Raw genomic sequence first — 26568 nt, 5'->3', positions numbered from 1 at the left:
CAACTTGCACATCATTTTATTTACTAAGCCATTCAATTGTTTACCGAATTATTCATTCTTTTGGTTATCACTTATTTTTCAACTTCTTTCTCAGATGATTCCTTTATTATATAGAAAACATGCAAAACTACTTTTTATGTACACATTTCTGTTTATATTCTTCAATTTAATTTTCTGTCTGTATTCATATGCATATATGTACTAATCTCCTTATAATTCCCCTTTATCAGCTCTCTTGATCAGGAGAGTTTAACTCTTTAATGAGTCTAGGATAAAATCCTTAAACTGTTGTTTACTCCCTTTTATGTCCTTATTTCAAATTCCTTTTTCCATCCTCTTCCCACTACTTTTGCATATACACTCTGTTCTAAGACTTGTTCACAGTTTCAGATTGTATTAGATTCCATGTTCTAAGGATATTGTTATACACTAATGTCATATTGTAATTTTGTTCTGTGAAAAAAAGAGATGGTTTAATACAAAGTATTCTGTACTTGGTTTTAGACTATCGTTTAATATGTCCCAGTTAATATGTATTCAATACTTCAGTACAAAACACTATTGGGATGTTTGATATTAGAGTTGTCAACTAAATAATGTATCTTTTAATGAGGTGTTAACACTAAACACAAAGATTACAAAATGTAGCAAGTAAGTTAAGTACCATGAGAGAAATTAAAATGTAATCAGATTTAAAAGAGAGACCAATTATGTCCAATTGTAGCATTTGGAAAGGGCTCCATGGTCTAGGTAACACCAGATAGGTTTTGGGGAATTGTGGGTGATAGAGATGGTGAAAGAGAAGTCAAAATGACTACAACCCAAATTTTAAACTTGCATATAAAACAATGCATATGCATTTACAAAGAGAAAGGTAATTATTGAAAATTTATTAGGTGATCGGAACTATTTGAATGTTCAAATTTGCCTGGAACATAAGCTAATTTACAATCCAGTGTATCTGCCAATAATTTGCATTCAGTAAGTCTTCATGATGCAAAAACAGAAGAGAAAACATCGTTATTGAATAAGATCTTAAAGTTCAAACTTATTTTCAAGCTGTCAACAGGCATTGAGGTGGCAGTAATGTACATGTTTGGTTGTAGGTAAAGTACAAAGGAAATAACTTTAGAATCTTCAGTGGCTTCAGATTATACTATAATAAAATGTCCAATTTTATTGGCAAATGTAATTTTACTATTAATAGTTGTTCACACCATCATATTATTAAAGCAGAACTTAGGCTGAATCCAAATAGAGGTTTCAGATTCTATTCTCTGGAGCTTCATTTCTGAGTATGATGCATGCCATTAAATTTTGGCAATACAGGGACACCCGGGTGGGCAGTTGACTAGGCGTCCAACTTCGGCTCAGGTCATAATCTCATGGTTCTTGAGTTTGAGCCCCACATCGCTCTCTGTACTGACAGTGCCGAGACTGCTTGGGATTCTCTCTCTCCCTCTGTCTCTGCCCCTGCCCCACTGTCTCTCTTTCTAAATAAATAAATAAACTTAAAAAAATTTTGATTATACAGAATCACGGAATGCTATTATATTTTGTAAAAGCTGCTTTAAAGTTGAGTCTGTGTGTGTGGTGTGCTATGTTTATACATATATGTGTGTATGTATACACATGTACTTAATGATAGGACAAAATGCCATCCTGACTGAAGTAAATATTTTTTTTTTAATTTTTTTTCAACGTTTTTTATTTATTTTTGGGACAGAGAGAGACAGAGCACGAACGGGGGAGGGGCAGAGAGAGAGGGGGAGACACAGAATCGGAAACAGGCTCCAGGCTCCGAGCCATCAGCCCAGAGCCTGACGCGGGGCTCGAACTCACGGACCGCGAGATCGTGACCTGGCTGAAGTCAGACGCTTAACCGACGGCGCCACCCAGGCGCCCCTGAAGTAAATATTTTGAAGGGCAATATAACATAATAGAAAAGATACATGGTATCACCTTACTGATCTTGTCAGCTCATCTCTAAATTTTTCCCCTCTCTTCTGGAGTGGTCTGCATTAATAGCATGATTATTCAACAAGTTCCTTTTTATTTACAAGGTATTTTCATGGTGTTTTCTAAATTTATAAATACATTTTATTAATTAAATTCTATTCTTCTAATCTGAAGTTATTTTTATATGACCACCCTTATTAGGCATAAGTTTTCAGTGAACTTCATCTTCAGAAATTGTCATAGATGCACATTAACATTTATATGATTGATAAATTAATGTTTGTAAGCTCTACTAAATGTCTCTGAAGACAAGGATCAATCTATAGAGTATTTGGCAGAGAGTAAGTGCTTGACAAATATTTGTCAAAAAAATGAAAAAGTAAATGAATACAGATTGTGAAAAATTCACAAAAGGCAAAAATACATTTAAAATGAACATTTGGGGTACCTGGGTATCTCAACTGGTTAAGCATCCCACTCTTGATTCAGTTTAGGTCATAATCTCATGGTTCATGAATTAGAGCCCATGTCAGGCTCTGAGCTGACAGTGCAGAGTCTGCTTAGGATTCTCTCTCCCTCCCTCTCTCTCTTAACTACCCCTCCCCTGCGCTCTCTCTCTCTCTCTCTCTCTCTCTCTCAAAATAAATAAATAAGCCTAAGAAAATAAATAAAATGAACAGTGATGGAATATCAAAGTGATGAGTAGAGGAAAAAACAATCACATGGAATGCTTACTTTAGTAATATTCATAGTTTTTAATTTTTTTTTACATTTATTTTGAGATACAAAGACAGAGCACAAGTGGGGGAGGGACAGAGAGAGAATGAGACACAGAATCCGAAGCAGGCTCCAGGCTCTGAGCTGTCAGCACAGAGCACGACATGGGGCTCAAACTCACAAACTGTGAGATCATGACTTGAGCCAAAGTCAGGCTCTTAACCGACTGAGCCACCCGGGTGCCCCAATATTCATAGTTTTAATCAATATATTTTCAACTTATATCCTTTCAACTAATGGTTTCTACTTTCTGCTTTTTAATATATTGGACATCTTTAAATAGTAAGAAGGAATATCTAGGAAATTTATTTAATCAACAGTGTTTAAGTCAGGGAGGAATATGCATGGACATTGGTGACTGAACATGTTAATAATGAAATCTGATGGTTGTTTTAATTATCAGCTAATTTTAGGATTCAGTGATTCCAAAAAAATAGAACGTATGTATTCTTTTTGCTCATTCTTTCATATTTCATACTCGAGGCTCTCCCTTTCAAGTGTCCTGTCATAAAAATGCCTGTCTATAGGTGATATAAGTGCAACGCAGATACAGAGTTGTCCATGCCCTGCTGACTCAAATGTGCCCATCTGTCTTTGACCATCATCAAGGCTGACAAACCCCAGTGCCATCACAGTTGTGCCCCAGTGCCCCTTGTCCCCACATCTTGGAAATTACAAATCCAGAATGATAAGTTGCCTCTAACAACACTGGAAAGTAGTATTCCTAAAAGAGCAAGCAGCACAGGGTTCCATAAAGCTATGTTTGCTTCATGATTAATGCCACTTATCACTAAATTCTAAGCCCCCACAATACAGATTTCAAGCCCAGAATGTGTCTTACATTTCTACATCCGTACACTCTCACCAATGTAGAACAGAGGTTCAGTAAGTACAGGGCTGAAAGTGGCCTGCAATCAGAGACCCATGCCATGGATCTTTTCTTTTCTTTCTTTAATTTTTGTATGTTGTCCCACCATTTCTCATCTGGAAAAAATAGCCTTGCCATTCTCCTTTCTAATTAAATTAATTAGACCTTGGAGTCTTTTTCAGCGTTTCAGCTGCATTTTTAGTAATTCTTTGTATAACTTCAACACAGGTTTCCTCCTTCTAGCACAGATTTTTTTTAAGAAGTTAGGTATTGTGGCATCGGATATGGAGATAAAACCTGACAACAACCTTCCATTTATAATCAGACAATATTCACAGGCTTTCATTATTAAAAACATGCTTGTTTCAATGGATGTTCAGAATTATTCGAAAAGGAAAAGTAGAGAAATTGGGAATAAATTTTTACTTAAAATATAAGAACAGAATGTTATTATTTAAAATTCAGAACTGTGGAGATAAAATTTGCAGAGAGCTTTTGGGAATTATAGAACCTCATTGTTCCTATATGATATGCTAAACTTGAAGATACCTAATTCATACCTAGATGAACATTGCCAGCTAAACTTAATGTTCTGTAAGCATGGATTAATAATTTGTGTTTCCCTCCTGGAATCCCATTTTGTACCCCAAAATTGCTAGCTGTAAATGTTATGGGAAATGCTTAATAATCATATATAATAGCTACTGTAGATGCACAAGGCAGAGTAGCAAACGGGGAGATTTGGGCTTCACTGGACAACGAAGAGAGCAAATCAGCCTAAATAGTGTCGAGTGAAGATATGAAGGGCCACACGACTGACCCTTGAATATGAATATGAAAATGAGTATGAATATAAACAAACATAAACATCAATATAAATATATATGTAAATATCAGTGGGACATCAATGTACCAATTTTTTCTGTATGGTTGTTGTACAGACTGTAGATTCATAAAGCTTCTTGAGATAACAAGATATATTTATATGAATATTTTGAGCAATTTCAATTTCTAGTCATAGAATTTTAACATAAACAATGCTTGTAATTGAAAATTCTTTCCTTGGGTCACCTGGGTGGCTCAGTCGGTTAAGTGCCCTACTTCGGCTCAGGTCATCATCTCATGGCTCATGAGTTCGAGCCTTGCGTCAGGCTCTGTGCTGACAGCTCAGTCTGGAGCCTGCTTCAGATTCTGTGTCTCTCTCTCTGCCCCTCCCTTGCTCATGTTCTCTCTCTCACTCTCTCTGTTCTGTCTCTCGCTCTTGCTCTCTCTCTCAAGAATAAACAAACATTAAAAAAATAAAAAAGAAAATTATTTCCAGGGTAAATACTACTTCCCACCACCCACCTTGTTTTTTGCACTACTGATTATCTCCTTATTATGTCTTGAGTCTGGCTTTTTCTCCCACTATTGAAATAGTTTTTCAGAACTCAACAATATCTCCTAATTGTCTAAATTTTCTCCATAATTATTTTCCTTAATTCTCTTCATCATTTGGTAAATTGCTCAGTCAGCCACATACTTGTTGAAATTTCCAGCTTCCTTTGTTATATTTCTATAGTATTGCAGTGTGGTTGGATATTTTCTTTCTCTAAGTATCCCTTCCTTTTCTGATTTACTTCCATTTGTTCCTATTTTTTTCCAAAACAGTGCATCACTGAGGATTATTGCCCAGGGATCAGTGCTCTAATCTCCATGCTTCTTTTTATCATTCTTGCTTCAAACATCCATGTTTCCAAATTTTATCTGCATTTGACTTACATTTAAATCTGTTTTTTGACACTCCTTTTCTATTGTTCTAGTGATGAGTAACCACTTACACTTCACATCTTTAACATATGTGGCATGTGTTTATCTTTAATGCAACTTAACCAAAACTGAGCAGTAACCATTTTCCTCTTAAATCCCATACCTAGTGATTTAAAATTATTTCTTTGTTAATAATTATCCAGACTTCAAATTATGAATATATTTCTGTCTGTTTACTCATAAAAAGTCCTAAAATTTAATCACAAGCCCCCAATGTGATTTCTCATATCAGCTCCTATTATTCCATGTTTACTTCATTACCTAATATCAAATACTGTAAAATATTCTTACTACCCTATGCCATACTATAACTGCTTTTATTCCTTATATTTCAACATACCCTTTTACTAGAAAACAAAACAAAACAAAACAAAACAAAAACACCTATAGTAAGATTCAGTACTCTTGCATAGTAAGTAAGATCCTAGGTAGTCTTTCAAAATATTCTCTGTATTAATCGATTTCATCTATTCCTATGTATATTCACTTATTTCTTAATTCCAGGAGACATGCATTGCTTCATGTTGTTATGTAAATGACATTGTAAAAAATATCCAAATGTTTTATAGAACACTTATTAATTACATAGATGAAAAATTTTTCATCACATTGGAGAAAGCAGAGACATCTTAATCAAGTGACTCAATTCAACATCATCTATAATGTGTATAAATGACATCATCTGTACCCTGATATAAGTCAGCTGAGAAGGAAAAAGCATTATCTATATAATATCACTACCAAAGTATTCAGTCTGAATCTAATCATGAGAAATCATGAGAATCTAATTAGAGTGATTCAAATTGAGGGACTTCTATAAGCCATCTGGCTTTATCTCTTTGAAAATGTCAGTGTAATAAAAACTGAAAAAAAAGAAATAACTAAAATAGGGCAAACTCCTAGATTAATAAATAAAAAAAGGGACATGACAACTAAATGAAATAATTAAATCTTAATTAGATCCTGATTGAAAAAAAATAGGAAGAACTTTATTCAGATTTGTCTTTGTCTGACTAATTTCATGTAGCATAATATTCTCTGTGTCCACCATGTTATCACAAGTGGTAAGATTTCATTTCTTTGTGTCTAAATAATAATCCAGTGTGTGTGTGTGCAAGCATCCATTCATCTATTGATGGACATTTGAGTTGCTTCCATTTCTTGGCTATTTTAAATAATGCTGCGATAAACATAGGGGTACAGATATCTTTTCAAATTAGTGTATTTTAATTTTCTTTGGGTAAATTCCCAGTACTGGAATTATTGGATCATATGGCATTTTTACTTTTAATTTTTTGAAGAAACTTCATATTATTTTCTACAAAGGTTGTGCCAATTTACTTTCCCACCAACAACGCCCAAAGATTCCCTTTTCTCTCCATCTTCCTCAACACTTGTTACTTCTTGTCTTTTTGATGCCAGCCATTTTGACTGGTATTAGATGATATCTCATTGTGTTTTTGATTTCATTTTTGTGTGGAATCTAAAAAACAAAACAAATGAACAAAGGCTTTTTTAAAGTATTATTTTTAATTGAAGTATAATAAACATACAGTGTTATTAATTTCAAGTGTACTACAGTCTCTTGAATAGAACAAACTGGTAGTTGCCAGAGGGGAGATGGGGGTGGATGGGTGAAATAGATGAAAAGGCTTAAGAGGTGCAAATTTGCTGTTCTAAAATAAATGTCAATTAAAAGAATTATATATCTATCTATGGAGATAGAGACAAAGACAGAGATAGAGATGGATATAAAGGGTGCCTGGGTGGCTCAGTCAGTTAAGCCTCCAACTTAGGCTCAGGTCATGATCTAGTGGTTCGTGGGTTTGAGCTCGGCATGGGCTCTGTGCTGACAGCTCAGAGCCTGGAGAGAGCCTGCATTGGATCTCCCTGTCTCTCTGCCCCTCCCTCCTTTCACACTCTCTCTCCAGTTCTCAAAAATAAACATTAAAAAAAATTAAAAAAAAAATAAGTCAAGGTGATGAAAAGCAGAGTGTAGGGAATACAGTTAATAATATTGTAGTAACATGGGATGGTGATAGATGGTGAGTTTACACTTGCTGTGGTGAGCACTGAATAATGCATAAAATTATCAATCACTATGTTGTCTACCTGAATCTAATATAACCATGTGTATCAGCTATACTTCAAAGAAAAAAAGAAAGAAAGAAAGAAAGAAAGAAAGAAAGAAAGAAAGAAAGAAAGAAAGAAAGAAAGAGCCAAATGATAGATGGGGGAAAAAGGAGGGAAGAAAGGGAGGAAAGAGGGAAAGAAAGAGTAAAGATACAAAGAAAGGAGACAAAAAGGTAAAAAAAATAACTTTATTGAAGAAATTTATGCTATTTAAATATGGCTACAAATTTATTCAAAGAGGTAAGATTTTTCTCAGTCTCTTCTCTGGAATCCCTCAGTCTAGTTCCTCTTGACTCTCATGCTTTAAATGGTAATTTTTTGTAGCATTTTATTGTGTGTTAACAGTTCTTCACAATTTGATAATCTTTCTTAACAACTATCTGCAGTAGGTGGTGTCAATCCAGAAATAAGGATTTATATTCTGCACCTATAACAAGGTAGATGTGACGTGGCAACAGTCTTTTCTCTTCCCAAGAACACAAGCATTGTTGACTCCTGGCAAAGAGCCTCCTTGTGTGGTAGTAGCAGAGCACTTTATACTTGCCAGAGAACTTTTGTATGTTATCTTATTTCAGCCTGGCTACATACCTGTGAATTTGACAGGACAGGGCTTATTATCATTATCTTACACAGAGTAAGAAGGGAATCCATAGCTTTTATAAATGTTACATTCTTCTCTGATTAAAAAATAATCAGCGCTATAAAAATTCAAATAATATAGAATTATATAATGTAGAAAAATTTTAAATTCTTTGAAGTCCACTTGAAGGATAACCCTCAGTGAAGATAACCATGCCTAAATGAACGTTTCTTCAATAATTTTAGTAAATTTACTTTACATTATTGTTTTTCTTGTTTTTTTCTTTTTAAAAAAATTTTTTTTAACATTTATTTATTTTTGAGGCAGAGAGAGACAGAGCATGAACAGGGGAGGAGCAGAGAGAGAGGGAGACATAGAATCTGAAACAGGCTCCAGGCTCTGAGCTGTCAGCACAGAGCCCGACACGGGGCTCGAACTCACGGACCGTGAGATCATGACCTGAGCTGAAGTCGGATGCTTAACCGACCAAGCCACCCAGGCGCCCCTAATGTTTTTCTTTAAAAATCTTTTTTAATATTTGTTCATTTTTGAGAGAGAGAGAGAGAGACAGACAGACAGCATGCTTGTGGGGGAGGGGCAGAGAGACAGAATCTGAAGCAAGCTCTGAGCTGTCAGCACAGAGCCTGACACGGGTTTCGAACTCACGGACTCAAGATCATGACCTGAGCTGAAGTCGGACACTGAACCAACTGAGCAACCCAGGCACCCTGTTTTTTTTTTCTTTTTTTTAAACAAAATTTTGGTTATTTTATGAATGTTGGAATTCATTGTGTTCTTTATCTCTTAGAAATGTATCCTGGGTATCTATTCATGTCATGACATACAGAGCTAAAATTCTTTTTTTAAAATGTTTTTAACGTTTATTTTTGAGAGAAAAAGAGAAAAAGAGAGAGAAACACAGACAGAGGGCAACACAGAATGGGAAGCAGGTTCCAGGCCCTGAGCTGTCAGCACAGAGCCTGACCTGGGTCTGTAACAAACTGCAAGATCATGACCTGAGCCTAAGTTGAATGCTTAATTGACTGAGCCACCCAGGTGCCCCTAGAGCTAAAATTATATTTAATTATGAGTCACATATTCAATATGGATGGGTATTTCAGGTCTCTGAGCCACCCAGGCACCCCGAGCAATTTGTAATTATACAGGAACAATAGAGTATTATCAATTAGAGTCACCATGTCATACTTTAGAACTTCAGACCTGATTTATTTTATAACTTAAAGTTAGTACCCTTTTACCATCTACTCATTTCCCTCACCTTTCCATGCCTGGAAAACACCATTCTGTTCTGTTTCTGAGTTATCAGTACTGCTTTATTTATTTATTACATTTTATATATAATTAATACCATGTGGTATTTGTCTTCCTCTGGCTTATATCACTTTGAATAATGTCCTGCAAGTTCACCCATGGTGTTGCAAAGGCCAGCATTTGCTTCATTTTTAAGGCTGAGAAGTTTGTGTGTGTGTGTGTGTGTGTGTGTGTGTGTGTGTGTGTGTGTGTGTTGGGGGGGGTGGTGTATCACATCTTCACTCATCTGTTGATGGCCTCTTAGCTTGTTGTCATATCTTGGCTGTTGTGACTAATGTTTCAGTCAGCATGGGAGCACCATATTTAGTATAAGCTGTTAACTGTGTTTCCCTGTAGGTGAGGAGATGGAATACCTGTTTATGGCTCCAAGGGGAAGATTGCAGTCAGCACCTAGATGCATACTGATTAGGTGCTGAATTCTCAGGCATTTACAAACTGCTTAGTTTGCTGTAGTCCTAGGGGACTTGTGGATCTAAGTCATGAGCTGTCATAGCTGTGTGACTTGGGTACCATGCTTTGAGTGACAACCATAAAAATTGGAGTGCTAGGTATGTGCACAAGTTCCTTCCAGGGGAAGTACTGTCAACTTGACTTTATTGTTGGAGTGAGCTGGAGGGGAAAGGTGGAGAAGTGCCCACCAGCTTCCCTGGGCTCCAGGGAGGATCACAGCCAGCCCCTAAAAGCATGTTAATCAGAAACAAGTATGCAATCAAACTCCTTCAATGGAAAGACTTGGGGATGGGTGTTTTCCCTGCTTCCTCTCTGCTGATGCATGGGGAATAGTCATAGTGAATGCTCATATGCCCATTTAAGAACTGCTTCTTTGTTTGCTGTAGTTCTGTGGGACTTGTGTCTTATTGGCTTTTAGAGCTAGGTGTTTAGGGTGATTGTCCCTTGGGTCGCCTTAAAAGTTGTGCTGCTAGATGTCCAGTCCAAGCCCTGTGATCCTAAGGGAGAAGCTGAAACTTACTGGTTTTCTTTTGGTTATTTGGCAATGTGCCAGGGGTGAAGTTTATGGTGAGAGTGTCTCAGCCTTTCCTACCTGTTTCGATGTGGTTATTTTCTCTTTCACTCAGTCTGTAAGAGTCACTCACCTGGTTTCTGGATTTCTCTCAGAGGGGGTTGCTGTATGTGTCGGTGTAAATTTGGTGCATTTGTGGGAGCAAGAGTTCAGGAGCCACCTACTTCATCATCCAGGTCCCTCCACTCTGTGAAGAGTAAATTTTATATAGGTTACTCCCCTATATACAAGACATTCATAGTTTCACTATTACTTATACAGTAGAGTCCTAACCTAGTTAGCTTTACAAAACTATTTGTTACCTTTCTCTGACTCACCTTTATAACCTCCCCTCTGTCATTTTCTAATACTCTCTGCTCAAATAAAATGGAACTGTTACCATTCTTTCAGTTCCCTGTGATTCTGCACATACACTTCCTTGGCTGGTATACCGATTCCCTCTTCAGAAATTATCACTACCACCTGCAAGGTCCCTGTCACATATTACCTATTCTGTGAAGCTTACCCTGATAAGACTGTTGGAATGGCACTTTCTTCCATGTTTCAGTAACCTGTGTCCTTAGTGCATTATGGTTCTGACATACCACCATCTTGTTTTATCAGATAATTGGGTTTGCATGATGATCCTTTACATACTAGATATTAATTTTGAAACAGTGAAACACCATATGCTTTCTTTCCTTTATTTGTAAAATGGAGATGATAATATCTCAAATACATAGAATTGTTGGGAACATTAGGTTTATGTATGTAAAATATTTCTCACAGCACCTGCAGTATACTAAGAAATCAGTAAGCAATAGCTGTAATAATTTATATTTTTAACATTTACTTGTTATTGAGAGACAGAGACCGAGACAGAGCATGAACAGGGGAGGGGTTGAGAGATGGGGAGACACAGAATCCAAAGCAGGCTCCAGGCTCTGAGCTGTCAGCACAGAGCCCGACACGGGGCTCAAACTCACAAACCATGAAATCATGACCTGACCCGAAGTTGGACGCTCAACCCACAGAGCCACCCAGGCGCCCTGATAGCTGTAATCATTTAATATCATTTATTCAAATGTATGTCCCTACTACATGTAGCTAAAGAAGAAAAGACAACCTATTACTTCGTGTTTTAATTGTATTAGGATTTTTCTTCAAGAGTGTAAGTTTCTGAAGTATAGAAACGGTTTCTTAAGCTACTTTGCCTTCTGAAATAACCAAATGTGCTCCACAGAATAAATAAATAATATTTATTTACTGAATGAATAAATGATACGAATGAATAACTCATTTAGGTTGCTGTTGGTTCTGTGCTCTGTACATAATGTTGTTGTGCAGAACAGAATTGGTGGACGGATTTCCATTATAGCCTTGTCAGAACTACAGCATTAGCACTTTTCCCAGCTATGCTATAAATAGGCAAATAACTGCTTTAATTAAGGCTTTTGGGAAAAAAAAAATCTTTCTTTTCCCCAAACGATCTCCTGACAAAATGTGATTATTTTCATATGTATATATGTGTACATATTTGTGTGTTTATTATGTATAATATGTACACATATGTATATGTAATATGTATCATGTATTATATAGATGTATGTGTATGTATATATGTGTGTGTGTGTGTGTGTGTGTATATATATATATATATATATATATGACTCAGTTATATTTCAGTGAGGCAAGGAAGGAAGATTCACCCTATGCTTTAAGTACCTAAAAGCTTATCTTTTTCTTGAAACTGGACTTGGTAGATAGTAAGAAAAGGAGTAACAGGACATTTAAAGGAGAGTGAGATTTACCTTTTATCAGAGGTAGGGTTGACAGAGAAAGAAAAAGCTTTTTTTTAAACTTTATTATTTTGAGAGACAGAGAGAATGCGTGAGTAGAGAGGGGCAGAAAAAGAGGAAGAAAGAGAATCCCAAGTAGTCTGTGCTGTCAGCACAAAGCCAGACATGGGGGCTGATCCCACAAACCATGAGATCATGACCTGAGCCAAAATCAAGAAGTGGAGGCTTAACCAACTGAGCCAACCAGGTGCCCCAAAACTCCTTTTTTGTACCAGAATAAATCTTTCCTGCATCCCTAGAACATTTGTATGTGGGCTTAAGTAATGCATGAACATTTATATTATGAATGAAGATATTGGGGAGGAGATTCCTGGCTTAAAGAGTGTTCAAATGTTTCTGTATTACTGTTGTTCAATAGAGATTTCTGTGATAGTGGAACTATTACTGATTAGCACTGTCAAATATGGCAGCCCTAACCACATGAGGCTACTTAGCACTTACAATTTTGTTTGTGCAGGTAACAAATTTATATTTAAATTAAATTTTCATTAATTCAAGTTTAAATAACTGCGTATGGCTACTGACTACTTACTGGACAGCACAGATCTATATTATCTTGTGTGTGTGTGTGTGTGTGTGTGTGTGTGTGTGTGTGTGTGTGTATTCTATACAAATAGTGATAATCATTTCTTTCACAGGTTTCCCCAGGTTTGGCACCCTTTGACTTTTTCAAGAAAATTTAGAAAGTTCCAGCATCCAATCATTTGTCTTGAGTATTCTTTCTGCTCATTAGAGTAATTTCAGTGTTCAGTTTCACTAGTCAACCTGTCAGTAAGCAGTGTGCACACACTTCCCACATCTGAAATGCTATAATTAACTCAAGAGAGTTTTATCATAAATAAATGCAAGGGATTTTGTTTCAAGGCACGCAAATTCATTTGGGGGTAAAAATGCACACATACAAGAACTTTTATAAAGAAATATCAATGCTTGCCAGTTTAGTACAAACTTAAATCCAAGCTAACTTACCAGAGACAAGATCCTTCCAGTAAGGAAAAAAAAAGTCCTTATTGTTACAAATTTGTTGATAACAATTCCATGCTAGACACTGGTTTGAAAAAAAATCTTGTGCATATTTGGAAATTCCATTTCAAAACTGTAAGAAAATACAGTTTTAATATCTATTCTGGGTTATTTAATGCTGCTAAGAGATCATGCAATGAAAACGATTATCTGCCTTCAAAGGCCTAATTGCTAGAAAAGAAAAAATTATACACTTTGAGAAAAACCATGGGCTTTTACACTAGTTATATAGTCCATCTTATATGTTCTTTTTTCTTCTTGTTTCTGTCTCTAGATAGAAAAACAAATGATAAAATTTTCTTGACGTTAGAGAGCTGGAGATGCTGAAAGTTTCAATTTTTCCTTGGTTTTAATAATGTGATTAGAGGAGATTCTCTTTAAGGATATGAAGAGCAAGGTTTGTAACCTCCAGTGAAATCAAATTGTCACCTAAATTTAAGTGAGAAGTTCCAGGAATGGAGACACTTGGAAGCAGTAGACCAGTTGGAATTATAGTCTGACATACTCAATGATCTGGGTCATTTACTTAAGGAAGAATAAACTATTTAGCATATAAAAAGAGGCACAGGCCTTGACATTCTATAGAATCAGGCAAGACTACCTAATATTAATGTCAGTGGTATGTATTATTGCAATATTTCTATCTATCTATCTATCTATCTATCTATTCATTATTATTTATTTATTTATATTTTTAAAATTTTGTTTATTTATTTTATTATTTTTTAAAGTTTATTTATTTTTGAGAGACAGAGAGTATGTGAGCAGGGGAGGAGCAGAGAGAGAGGGAGACCCAGAATCTGAAGGTGCTCCAGCCTCTGAGCTGTCAGCACAGAGCCGATGCGGGGCTCGGACACATGAGCTGTGAGATCATGACCTGAGCTGAAGTCAGATGCTTAACCAACTGAACGACCCAGGTACCCCTCCTTATTTTTTTTAAGTTTATTTATTTATTTTGAGAGAGAGACATAGCATATAAGTAGGGGAAGACAGAGAAAGAGGAAGAGAGGGAGAATCCTAAGCAGGCTGTGCAGAGTAAGCACAGAGTCCAAAGTAGGTCTCAGACTCAAGAATCGTTGAGATCATGATCTGAGCCATAATCAAGAGTCAGATATTTAACTGACTGAATCACCCAGGTGTCCTGTGTTATTTATTTTAAAAGCACTGTATAGATTTTAAAATTCCTTTCTGGTTTAAGTCTTGATTGATGATGTCTGTACATAACAGGAAGCATGAGGTACACATTCACTTTTATTTTGGTGGAAAGTAAATGAGAAACATTTAGGACAAGATCCTTAAAGAAGAATATAACACATTTTACTCCTCTCTCTCTCTCCCCCCTCCCTCCCTCCCTCCCTCCCCCTCTCCCTCTCCCCCTCTCCCTCTCTCCCTCTCTCCCTCTCTCCCTCTCCCTCTCTCTCTCTCTCTCTCTCTCTCTCTGTTTCTCTGTATATATACAGCAGAGACAGATAATATATATATATATATATATATATATATATACATATATATATACATATATATATATATATATATATATATACAGCCGAGAGACATATATATACATATCCATATCCATATACATATACATATACACATACACAGAGAGAGAGAGAGGGAGAGAAAGAATCCCAAACAGCCTCCACGCTGTCAGCGCAGAGCCTGACATGGGGCTCAAACCCATGAACCTTGAGGTCATGACCTGAGCTAAAATCCAGAGTTGGATACTTAACCAGCTGAGCCACCCAGGCACCCCTACTCAACTATATTTTTTTAAACTTCAACTTTTTTATTAGATCAGTTGAATAATATTTAAATGGAAAACCATCTGAACAAGATTTTAGGATGTGAATATATTATGTTAAAATTGTGCACTGTGGTTTCATGGTGATAGTCTCATCTGTATAGAAAACCACATAAACTTAGTAATATTAAGATTCTCTACTTCTTTTGTTTTATAATTTTATATTCTCATAGTATATAAAGGATAGCTGAATAATAAAAAAAGTGCTGTTATTGGATGCAGACATTGTTGACAACCCCCCTTCAGTAATATGTTTCATCTGGTGTTCAAAACGTCAATGAGTCTGTTTTATCCAGTTCATCCATTGTAAGTCAGAGAATGCATGGGATGAGTCTATACCTGTGAATCTTAGGAAATCTTATGAATCTTAGAAATTTGTTTGGTTTGGATTTATAACCTTGCTGTGAGCCTTCATTTCATATCACTGTGGTAGCTGACTCTTTTTTTGGTGACCAGGAAGTATGTGGTAATTTCTATCCAGCTGCTAAAGCTATTACACATTTCAGAGAAGGTTTCTGTAAAGCATACTCTGCATGGCAATTGACAGTCTTTTAGCAGCCCAGCATAGTGGACAATTCACACTAATAGTCACAGACTGATCTTCCCAGAGGAGTCATTCGACAGGGACATCTGAAATCATCCTATTTTTAATCTATTTTGAAAATCAAAGATCCCACCATTTCTGAATTTCTTAAGGTCATTGGTCTACTTTATGTTTCCTGTGATAGATAGCTTAATCTAGCTTGGAGGTGAAAGATGCAGTTAAGAAAGCAAAGTGAAGAAAAGAATTTTGAAATGCAGCACTTGCAGCTTTAAAGGCTAATAATGACCATAAAGGATGCAGTGATAACAAAATGTTTCTCTCATCCTTGCGGGGACTATTGGTTGCTAACAGAGAATGCACAGTAATGTGGCTCTCTGGTTTTATGTTCATAGTAGTTGTGTATTTTTTCCTTATTCCTAGTGTCTTCAGAAAAACTTTAGTAAGGGAAACTGTGTGTGTGTGTGTGTGTGTGTTTGTGTGTTTATGTGTGTGTGTGTGTGTTTAAACCATTTAATGTTTTTATTTGATACAGTTTTTTTTTTCATTTTTCATTTAAGAAATTTTAAGCAATCTCTACACCCAGCATGGGGATCCAACTTACAATCCTGAGATCAAGAATTGTGTGCTCTGCTAACTGAGTCAGCTGGGCACCCTAATACTGTGTTCTTCTTGTCAACCTCACATGAGTTTATTCTCCATATTTTAAATTGAAAAATTCCCTATGTTTTCAGTTTAAAAAGAGGGAGATTTTCAAAGCTAGAAGAAAATTTACACCTTTGGTTTCCCACGCATCCCTGTGGTCTTTGAAATTTCTCTTCAGTATTTCAATCTAGACTTCCTAAAACCACTGTGTCTTATATCTCTTGACAGTGTACTCACCACCTTCCAGGTGTGCTGAGTGTATCCCATCTTAGAATATTTCAAGGTTTTGGAAAGTTCTTTTTATATTGAACTGAAACATTTTTCATTTTAACTTGTATACATTAGTCTTGGCACTGTTTTCTGAGACCAAGTAAAAGAAGTCTGAATCCCTTTTCCCTATAACTTTCCCCTTTCCAAACCCTTTAAATATTTGATGTTTGCAAGCATGCACCCTGGTGAATCTCCTCCCAGACCCCAATAAAAGTTTCAACAATTTATAGAAGTCATGGTTTTTAGTTCTGTCACCATGCTCTTGTTCATGTATGTCAGGGCATTCATTGTATTCTACTCAAGGAAAATAAAGTATGAACAGAGCTGTTGAGAGTGGAGGGGATGAAAGATCATTCTGTTTCTACTGCTTTTATAAACATTTATGTGTTCTTCCTTTCTCCCATAGGGGTTAGAGTGGAAATTTATTGAATCCTTCCAGTTTTCCCTTCCATTCATTTATTGGCTTCTTCCCAAAGAAGGGTTAATACTGTCAAAGAGAAATTGTACTGGACCATTACATAGGGATAAAGGGCATTGCAATATTGGAGAGAGATTGAACTAACCTCCATTGAAATAAAAGGCAGGAAAATTTTTATGCACTGGACTGAGCTAGTGGGAAAGTATTCTAGGACATTAAGGAGGAAAGTGATCAGTGTGATTATGACGTCTGTGTTTGCTAATTGAAGCTTATCAAAGTTAGACTCCTACCTATCCTCTTACAGAGACTGAAAGATAGGGGTTCTATCATTCTTGATAATTACATTTCAAAGGGGTGATTCTCAGATTCTTGAGGAAGACATTCCTGGAAATGCCTGGAAAACAGGCAGGAGTCTGGGAGAAAATCTGCATCTCAAAGAGGGAGAGAAAACATGTTAAATGTTTTAAGAAAAAGAACGCCTATAGTCACAAAGAAACCTATCTAAAGTTTAGTAAAACTGGCTTTCATTGGGCATATTTTTTAATTGATTTAAAATTAAAATGTTAAAATTATTTAAAATTAAAAAAAATTAAGATTATAAAAATTAAAATTTTTTAAAATTAATCTAAATTTAAATATAAAATTATACACACAATCACGTGTGTGTGTGTGTGTGTGTGTGAGAGAGAGAGAGAGAGAGAGAGAGAGAGAGAGAGAGAGATGGAGGGAGAGGGAAAGGGGCAGAGAGAGAGAGAGAGAGAATCTTTTTTTAAAAATTTTTTAACATTTTTATTTACTTTTGAGAGACAGAGATAGAGCATGAGTGGGGGAGGAACAGAGAGAGAGGGAAACACAGAATCTGAAGTAGACTCCACGCTCTGAGCTGTCAGCACAAAGTCCAACACGGGGCTTGAGCTCCCTGACCACGAGATCATGACCTGAGCTGAAGTCGGACACTTAACTGACTGAGCCACCCAGGTGCCCCAAATCTTTTTTAAACTATTTATTTAGTTAGAAAGAGAGAATGAGCGAGAGCGCATGTGCAGTGGAGGGGCAGAGAGAGAAGGTGAGAGAAATCCCAAGCAGGCTCCGCAGTGTCAGCACAGAGCCCAGTGAGGGGGCTCGATCTCACAAACCATGAGATCATGACGTGAGCTGCAATCAAGTGTTGGACATTTAACTGAGCCACCCAGGCGCCCTGAAAGAGAGAGAATCTTAAGCAGATTCCATGCTCAGCACTGAGCCTGATGCCAGGGTTGATCCCATGCCTCTGGGATCATGACCTGAGCTAAAATCGAGAGTCAGAGTCTCAACCAACTGAGCCACCCAGGTGCCCCTCATTAGACATCTTTAAGAGGGAAAGGCATACTATGTTAGGAATGCACTAACTGGCTTTCTCTCTGTTTCATTTTCTCTGAACTAAGGACACTTCTAGAAGTAAAACCTTTTGTACTACAGGAAGCTGGCTGAAATATGTAGCAGTAAATAAATACTATAAAAGTAATGTAAAATAATTTTTCTGCAATCTGTCTTACTCAAGATCCTTTACTTTGGCAATTACTGGATCTCATTTAATAAAAGCAACACCTTGGTATCCTTCTTTCCCTATAGTTACCCTATGGATGCTACTTTTTTCCTTGGTTAGAACCCAGAGAGGTTGAAAAGTAATGATTGTGATGCTAACATATCAAATGAAGCAGAGTGAGCAGAAACTCCAGGAGTTAAATACATGAAGAGAAACTGATGCAATAGATGAGAAACTTGAAATTGGCAATGTCTTGGAAGAAACTACCATCAAGAGAAAAGATGCCCCTCATGAACATGGAGCACTGAACAGCATGGGTTGAAATGAAAAAAATACCTGTATAATCTGGCATAGGAAAGACTGTAGATTGACTAAAACTGAAAGAAAAAATGTGAGAAATGAAGAGAAAATGCATGCTCCAAACGTGAAACAGAGGCCCAAATTGATACATGGCAAACCAGTATCATGCTGAAGAAAATTGATGCATTTAGGGCATCAAATCCATTGTTGTCATACAAACTACAGGACAAAGAATTTGGAATCCAAATGAGAATCAAGAACTGAATAAGCATTTGATTTTGGTAAAATTTATTTGGCATCTGGTAGAAGACCACTTCCCACTCCTCTCTTCATGATGAAAATCAACTTGAAGCAGAAGCAGGGAGTGGTGGTATCATTTGAAGTATGAAAACCAGCACTGACCATAAAACTCTATAGAGGAGGCTAACCTTTTTTTCTTCATACTTTATCTCTATGAATATAGCCTGAAAATAGGGCTGTTACACTTTGTTTGCCATGCCCAACTTTATGGTTTAACTATAAAATAGTTAAGTCCTAAGTATTTATTTCTCAATATGAAAATCTATGCCCCACCTCAACATAGTGTAATATTAGAGCTGGAAAGACCCTTGGAGTTAATCTGTTAAAAGCAACTTATTTCAGAGATGAAGAAAATGTCCAGATAATTTAGTTCAGTCTGTGGACTAGCTGTCTAAAAGTCCCCATAGAAACAGTGTTTCACTGCTTATTGTCTAGGGTTAATAGACTTTAAGAATGCAAAGTCGAGGTCAGTAGTGAATATGAAAATGTAAAGGAAACAAGAGGACATGCCTGTGGGATCTTTGAAGAATGTGTTTCCTTCACTTTATACTGATTAAATCACTAGGGTGGGTGGTGACCTTTTATTACAGTGCCTGCTGTAATGTATGAGGGAGTTTAAAATCAGCATAAAGACTGAGCTTTGATAGAAAATGTTCTGATCAAAACAAAATGTAAAAAGTGAAAAAGTAAGTAAAGTGGCAGATTAATATTAGCGATGCACATCACAAGTCACTATAAAATACATTTAACTTATTCAAGCAGCAGAACGCAATTTTCAATTGGAAACTACTTGATATAAGTAACTGAGATACTGCTGTGCCCATATATAGGACTTTGAACAGATCTGTATATCTTTGGTGACTCTTTTTCTGATTCTTTGCATATACATTATGTATTTGAATTAATATTTGAATAATGGATGCTTGTCTGAAGTAACTTACCTGTCAAAGCCATGACACTGGAATGGAAATTATTTATTAGGGGAACTCAGCCTTGGATTGACTTTATATGATAAAATTGAATAGAAATTTTATCAAATTTTAAGTCCAGAAATTCAAGAGCAAGTTACAGGTCTTTCTTGTTTCTTTTTTTCTTTTTTTTGGTGAAAACTGGAAGGAGAAACATCTATTATACTACACCCCCTGAAATTGTCTTTATTAGACAATAAAGTTAATTGTTTATTAGACAATATTTATTAGACAATATTTATTATTTACTAGAAAATATTTATTAGACAATTATCTATTAGACAATAAAGTTAATTAATATCTATATGAATATTTTGTAAAAACTAAATTGTTATACAAACATTGATCACTCATTACTTGCAGTATGCAGTACTCAGAAGTAGGTATGAAATATGGATATGTAATCTCTGCCCTTAAGAAACCCAAATTGAATGTTGGAGACATTAAGTAAAATTATAATTATAATATGATTTGTGATATTTTGGAGCTTCAAAGAGGGGCAGTTGAATGAAATTTTAAGACGCTAGAAGTGATGATTGCATTTAGTGACATTTGTGAAGACATTAGCTAGGTGAAAAAAAAAAACAAAAACAAAAAACAACATTCTGTGAAGAAGGGTAATAAAAGAGAAGAGCAAGCCAGAGTTGAAAACAAAAGGGGGATTTCTATGTCAGCTTAAGAGTTTGCATTTGATTCTGAGTGATGCAGGCACTGAAATATTTTAAATGAGATGTGACATAACTGGAATTACAAATTTTGAAAGTTGGTTCTTGCTATATTATGAGCAACGGTGAATTGCAGACAGCAAAAAATTGTAGCAAGGAGACTTGTGGGAAATGACATTCTCAATGCAAAAAAAAAAAAAAAAGCTCATGGTTGCAGTAATTTCTTGGTAATTTATTCTACACTCCTTGATGAATAAATGAGTAAATCGGTACTAAACTGAGTACCTCAAGTATTGGAAGTGGTGCTAGTGTCACAAAGAGAGAGCATGTCTGACCCAGATCATTTCTGTGACTTGTTGAAGAGAGTAGGAAGAAACTGTCTTGTCAGTATAAGCAGGAGAATGAATACAGGAGTCTGTTGGGTTCAGGAAATCCTTGATAAAAGTCAAATAAAATACAGATTTAGCAGGGGTGCCTGGGTGGCTCAGTTGGTTGGGCATTTGACTCTGGCTCAGGTCATGATGTCACAGTTTGTGGGGTCAAGCCCTGCATTGGGCTCTGTGCTGACAGCTCAGAGCCTGGAGCCTGCTTTGGATTCTGTGTCTCCTTCTTGTTCTGCCTCTCCCCTGCTCACATTCTGTCTCTCTCTGTCTCTCAAAAATAAATAAATGTTAATTTTTTTTTAATACAGATTTAGCAGCTTCATTTTTATTACTGGTTTTTAGTTCTCTTCAAGCAGTGCCTTTGTGTGGGTGGGTCAAGTTCATTTAAAGTGATGAGGAAGACTCTACCATGATCACTTAGTAGTTGGTCAGTCTTTTTCTCCACTGAATTAAGCTTGAAAGCCATTTGAAAACGAAGAGAGAAATTTACCAATGTGTTAATGTTGAGAATCAATTATTTCTATAGCACTGTGCAAACTACTGGATAATGTGGTGTGTGTGCATGTGTGTGGTATATATTATAATGTGAGGGGGAAATTTTAAGAAATAGATGATACTGGGGTGCCTGGGTGGCTCAGTTGGTTGAACGTCTGACTCTTGACTTTTAGCTCATGTCATGATCTCACGGTTCATGAGTTCCAGCCCCATGTGGGACCCTACACTAACATTGTGGAGCCTGCTTGGGATTCTATTTCCCTTTCTTGCTCTTTCTCTCAAAATAAATAAATTAAAAAAAGGAAGTAGATAATACTTAAAATTACCTTTGTAGAGAGCGAGTTTATTCATTTGTGGCTTTCAAAAATAGAAGGAGTTGCCTTTCATTCTTGAATATATGACAGTTAGGCTTCCAGATTTGAATGGCTGATAGATGAGCTTATTTTCAGTTTTCTTCATAAAATGTACCTCACATATGTGATTTCTATGTCCAGTTTACCTTTCAGATAATTAAAAAGAAATTGTCATTCATGTTAGAATATATATTCCCTGCTATTATTTATCCTTCTTGAAAACAAATGATAATACTACCAAGTGGCACTTTATTAACTCTGATCTTACTAAATTCTCTTAGCCACTAGGCAAGTTAGAATTTCTTAGTACTCCATTTCATAGATTAGGCAATTGAGACTTAAAGAAGTTATGTGACTTTCTTAAAGCTGCACAGCTAATAAGTAACAGAGCGGAGGACTGGATCTGGAGAGTCTGATTTCAGATCTTCTCTTCTTATAAACTGTGGGAATCAAAGCTGAGATATTTTCCAAATTATTGCTTTTAGCAAACATTGATGCATTGGCTGTTTTGTGCCAGGCACTGTACTAATCACCAAGAATTGTAGTTCCTCATGGTCTAGTAGGATAATCAGACAAGTGAGGAGATTGTAATAAATAATGTTTATAATAAATAATGTTCCCTGAGGACACAAAGTCCAAAACACACTCCCCAATATTTATCACAGAATTTAGTAAAGAATTGTGAGAAAGAAGAAATATGGATTGTTTAAGGCAGAAGAAGCAAAACAAAAATGTGAGAAATAGTATATATGTATATGTGTGTGTGTGTGTGTGTGTGTGTATTAGGACATGTCTTTCTATGCGGTCGGTGTAACTTATGTAATGAAAGAATGTTGGCATTGATTCTTGTGGAAATTACTGAGATTTTTGGTAACTAAAGGCCATGACAGTATGAGAAGTAGAGGTCAGTTTTGTATACCAATAGGAACTCATGACTAATTGGATTAGAAATTAATAGGCAGGGATTGTTTTGGGGATGAGAATGTCATTTTGTTAATTTGTTTCCATTTATTAAAATATTCAAATGGGTGCATATATTTTAGGATATTTTAAAATAATAGTTGGAACCTGTCATCAAAGATATTCATCTAATTAAACATATCTCCACTCCATGATTTTGTCAACCATTTGAAAGTTGACGGTAGGTAAGGTTAATGGCTTGCTTCCCCAACCTAAACATCCCTGTGGTTTCTCCTGAGGAAGCTTTTTGTTCATACAAATGACTGTGATTTTTGTAATATTTAGATAAATCTTTGCAGAAAGTACCTCTAAAGCGATGATGAGAAACTAAGGTTCATAAATATTCACCAATTCTGAACCAATCATCCTTTTTCAGAAACATGCAAAATCATCCAGTGATGTCTGTTTTGCCACCTCTGTTTCATCAATATTTTGCCATCTCCACAATGGCCAGGAGAGGAATGCAATTATTTTGCCAGCATAGCTTGCTTTCTGATTTCTAAGAACTCACGGTTTACTAAAGGAACCTTCTTTATTTTGTTAGGCATAATACAGCACAGGAGGAGCTCCTTTTTCCCTGCTGGAGTTGCAGGTTCCACCAAGTTGGAGTGAATTTATTTCAGAGATTTGACACTTCTCCAATGTTAATATATTTCCAGTCTAATTTTGTTACACATTAGCACGTGCTTGGAATGTCAACCACTCCCTTATTGCAAATCACAGATTTAGGTTACATTGGCATTACCTAGTGTTTGCTAAAGAGTGAGTGCCTTATGCCTTGCCAATTTTATTTATTTGGGCTTTATTTTATTTAACTAAACATTAGAGAAAGTGAGTGCTTAAAGGTAACATTGTGTACGATTCAGAATAAAATCTAAGTGGTGTTTTTTTAGACTGTATATATATATATATATATATATATGTATATATGTGTGTGTATACATATATGTATATATATATTTATGTGTATATTTATATAATACAGTATATAAAAATATTATAGCACAGTATAAAAACTGACAGCACCAGTCATTTATACATTTCACATGGTTCTACTAATTTTCTCTGCATTTATATGTGGTATGCTTATATTTAATATGCAATAGATGATGTATTGGAATTTCAAAAATAGGAGGTCATCTAAGAAATAACTTAAATGGTTTTCAAATACTTGCGGTACCAAGCTTTGTGGAATGACAGTCTCTAACTTTAAAATACTTCAACTAGATCAAATGCTACTTGAGCCTTTCTTTGTATACTAGAACAGCAACACTGTCTGTAAAAGCCATCTTGGTCTAAGAGCTCATAGAGAAAGGAGAACATAAGAATTCTCTGATGTTGTTTAGGATTTAATATTGAGCACTTACTGGAACTGAAACCTTTCTGGTAGAATAAATTGTGTGTGTGTTTGTGAATGTGTGTGTATGTAAACTTGAATGTAAAACTCTGTCCAAATTTTCCAAAGGCAAAATTATTTCAAAAAATTATATTTGCTTTCATGTAACTATGAGAAAAATATCTTCAGAAGCAACTTATTTATACATTACTAAAGTATGTAGCTGTATTATAAGAATCACACTTAAATGCATACAAATCTTCTTGTTTAGGGTTTTAAAAAAGCAGATGTCAAAGTTACATTCTTACAGATTCAATTTTCAAGTGTGAATAACATCAAATTTTGTTGTAGCTTTTTGCAGCTTGTTTTGGAATGTGTTTTTTGGTTAATCATTAATATTTATTTTGATTAAATAGAATAGGAAAAATTCTTGATGATATTCTGAATTTGTTCTAGTCCAAGAAATTGAATACTTGAGACTCATCAAGGTGAAATAATCCATATATCCCAACCAGTGTACCAGAAAATTGGTTAAATGACCTCCTTTGAAGGTAACTGTCTCTTTACATTTATACCTGAAACCATTTTTAATGATGGAGAGTAGAGTAGAAGTTTTAAAAACATAGATAGAAGCAAGCCATCTTAGATGAATAGCCAGGGAACCAGTGTTTGCTTAAGTAGAATAATGAAAATAATTAACAAAAGCAAAATTCTGTTAAATCAGAGATATATTTGAAATATATGTGTGTGTGTTAAAACTAAAAATAAGAGGGTCACAAAGTGGTAAAGACATTTAATTTAAATAGTGTTTTCATCTGAAAAGAGACAGACATGTGATAGGGAAAAGCACATTATTAGAGAAGTGTTGTTTGTAATGAGCTGGTTTTGGGTTGAGTGGTTCACTAAAGTCCATTATGTTATTAAGTAAATACCTGTATAAAATAAAAACGGAAAGCTTTTGATTCTTAGCTCAGAAAACTTTGATGAAAAGACCATTGTTCTCACCCATATAAAAAAGGAAAAGGCTAGATGTACTGCAAATTAATGAGTTTTTGGAACAGAGCAGAGAACTGAATTCTCATGGCATCCAATTAACCCCAGATCTGGGACAGCCAGGCATGTGAGAGGAGAGAAGTGATAGGAGTACCTCCTTACATTGAGCAGGTGCGGCTGGATGTCAAGTAAGCCAGTAAGAATTCAGCTGAAATGCCACATATTATTATTAAAGGCCAGGTGTGGTTTATAGGAAAGTGTAAATCCATTGGAGATTACAGATTTGGGGAATGTTCACACCTCTTACTATGTATCTTTTTCTCTTTGAATCTGATCAGGCATTCACAGGGAAAATTGGAGAGGATTCTCAGAAACCACAGCAGGGGAATAGCTTAAACTACTGAAATTTGGCTTGATGAATTTTATATTTCTTCTCTATTGAACAAGTCTTGGTGTCCAGGTAAAAGAGAAATGAATATTGTTCTCTCAGGGGACTAGGTAACCCCTGGATGCTGAGGGAAGAGAAAAAGAGAGAGAAAAATTCTTGTCCCTGGGCAGGGACATGGATAAGTGCCAAACCCCCCATTACAAATGGAGAAGGGGCAGGGGTAATTGCAAGGGCCCCAACTCATGAGGTTGTTGGGCACAGTGCCTGCATAAGATGAGGCTAAGTCAGAACATCAGAGAATAGTTCTCTGCACTGATATCTACTTCCAGAATAATATGAATTGGATAAAATAACTGTGGAATACAATGAAGAGAGCTTCAAGAGACCTATTCCTTTTCAGGTGTAATGAAAAAGTAAACAAACAGAAGCAAAACAAAACAAAGAGGTGAACAGACTTTAAGAAAACAGCCTCTGCCATGCAAATTTATACCATAAAAAGGAGGTATCAGTGGAAAGATTTGTAACCTGCAATACACTTAAGTTGTCCCTAGTAACAACAGGCAAACTCAGTTTCCAGTTAAATTAACAGAGGACCCAAAACTGAAATCATAGCAGAGATAAAGAACTACTAATTACCATGCATAAAGATGATTTACCTTAGCCTCTACTGTTCTACATAAAATGCCTGTCTTTCTTTCAACAAAAGTTAGGAGACATGAGAAAAGTCCAGGAAAAACAAAACTCCAAAAAGGTAAAGTAACCATTGGAACTCACTCCTGTGACACATATGTTGAAAATATTTGACAGAAAATTTAAAATAACTATATTAAATATGTTAAGGGCCTAAACCAAAAAGGTAGACAATGTGCAAGATAAACTGGGTA

The 26568-nt window shown here is 35.8% G+C and overlaps 1 long non-coding RNA gene across 1 annotated transcript; it reads right to left on the bottom strand.

Annotated features, from left to right (window-relative positions):
• Window positions 1-6723: 6723 nt before the first annotated feature.
• Window positions 6724-22142, bottom strand: LOC131486189 (uncharacterized). The gene is made up of 3 exons (XR_009249224.1): window positions 21981-22142; window positions 10553-10666; window positions 6724-6896 (listed from the first exon to the last, which is right to left on the bottom strand). It is a non-coding gene; the product is annotated as an uncharacterized LOC131486189 (long non-coding RNA).
• Window positions 22143-26568: the final 4426 nt, after the last annotated feature.

This window comes from Neofelis nebulosa, chromosome 9 (assembly GCF_028018385.1).
Source record: "Neofelis nebulosa isolate mNeoNeb1 chromosome 9, mNeoNeb1.pri, whole genome shotgun sequence".
NCBI lineage: Eukaryota > Metazoa > Chordata > Mammalia > Carnivora > Felidae > Neofelis > Neofelis nebulosa.
This window is presented reverse-complemented; position numbering and strand designations above follow the sequence as displayed.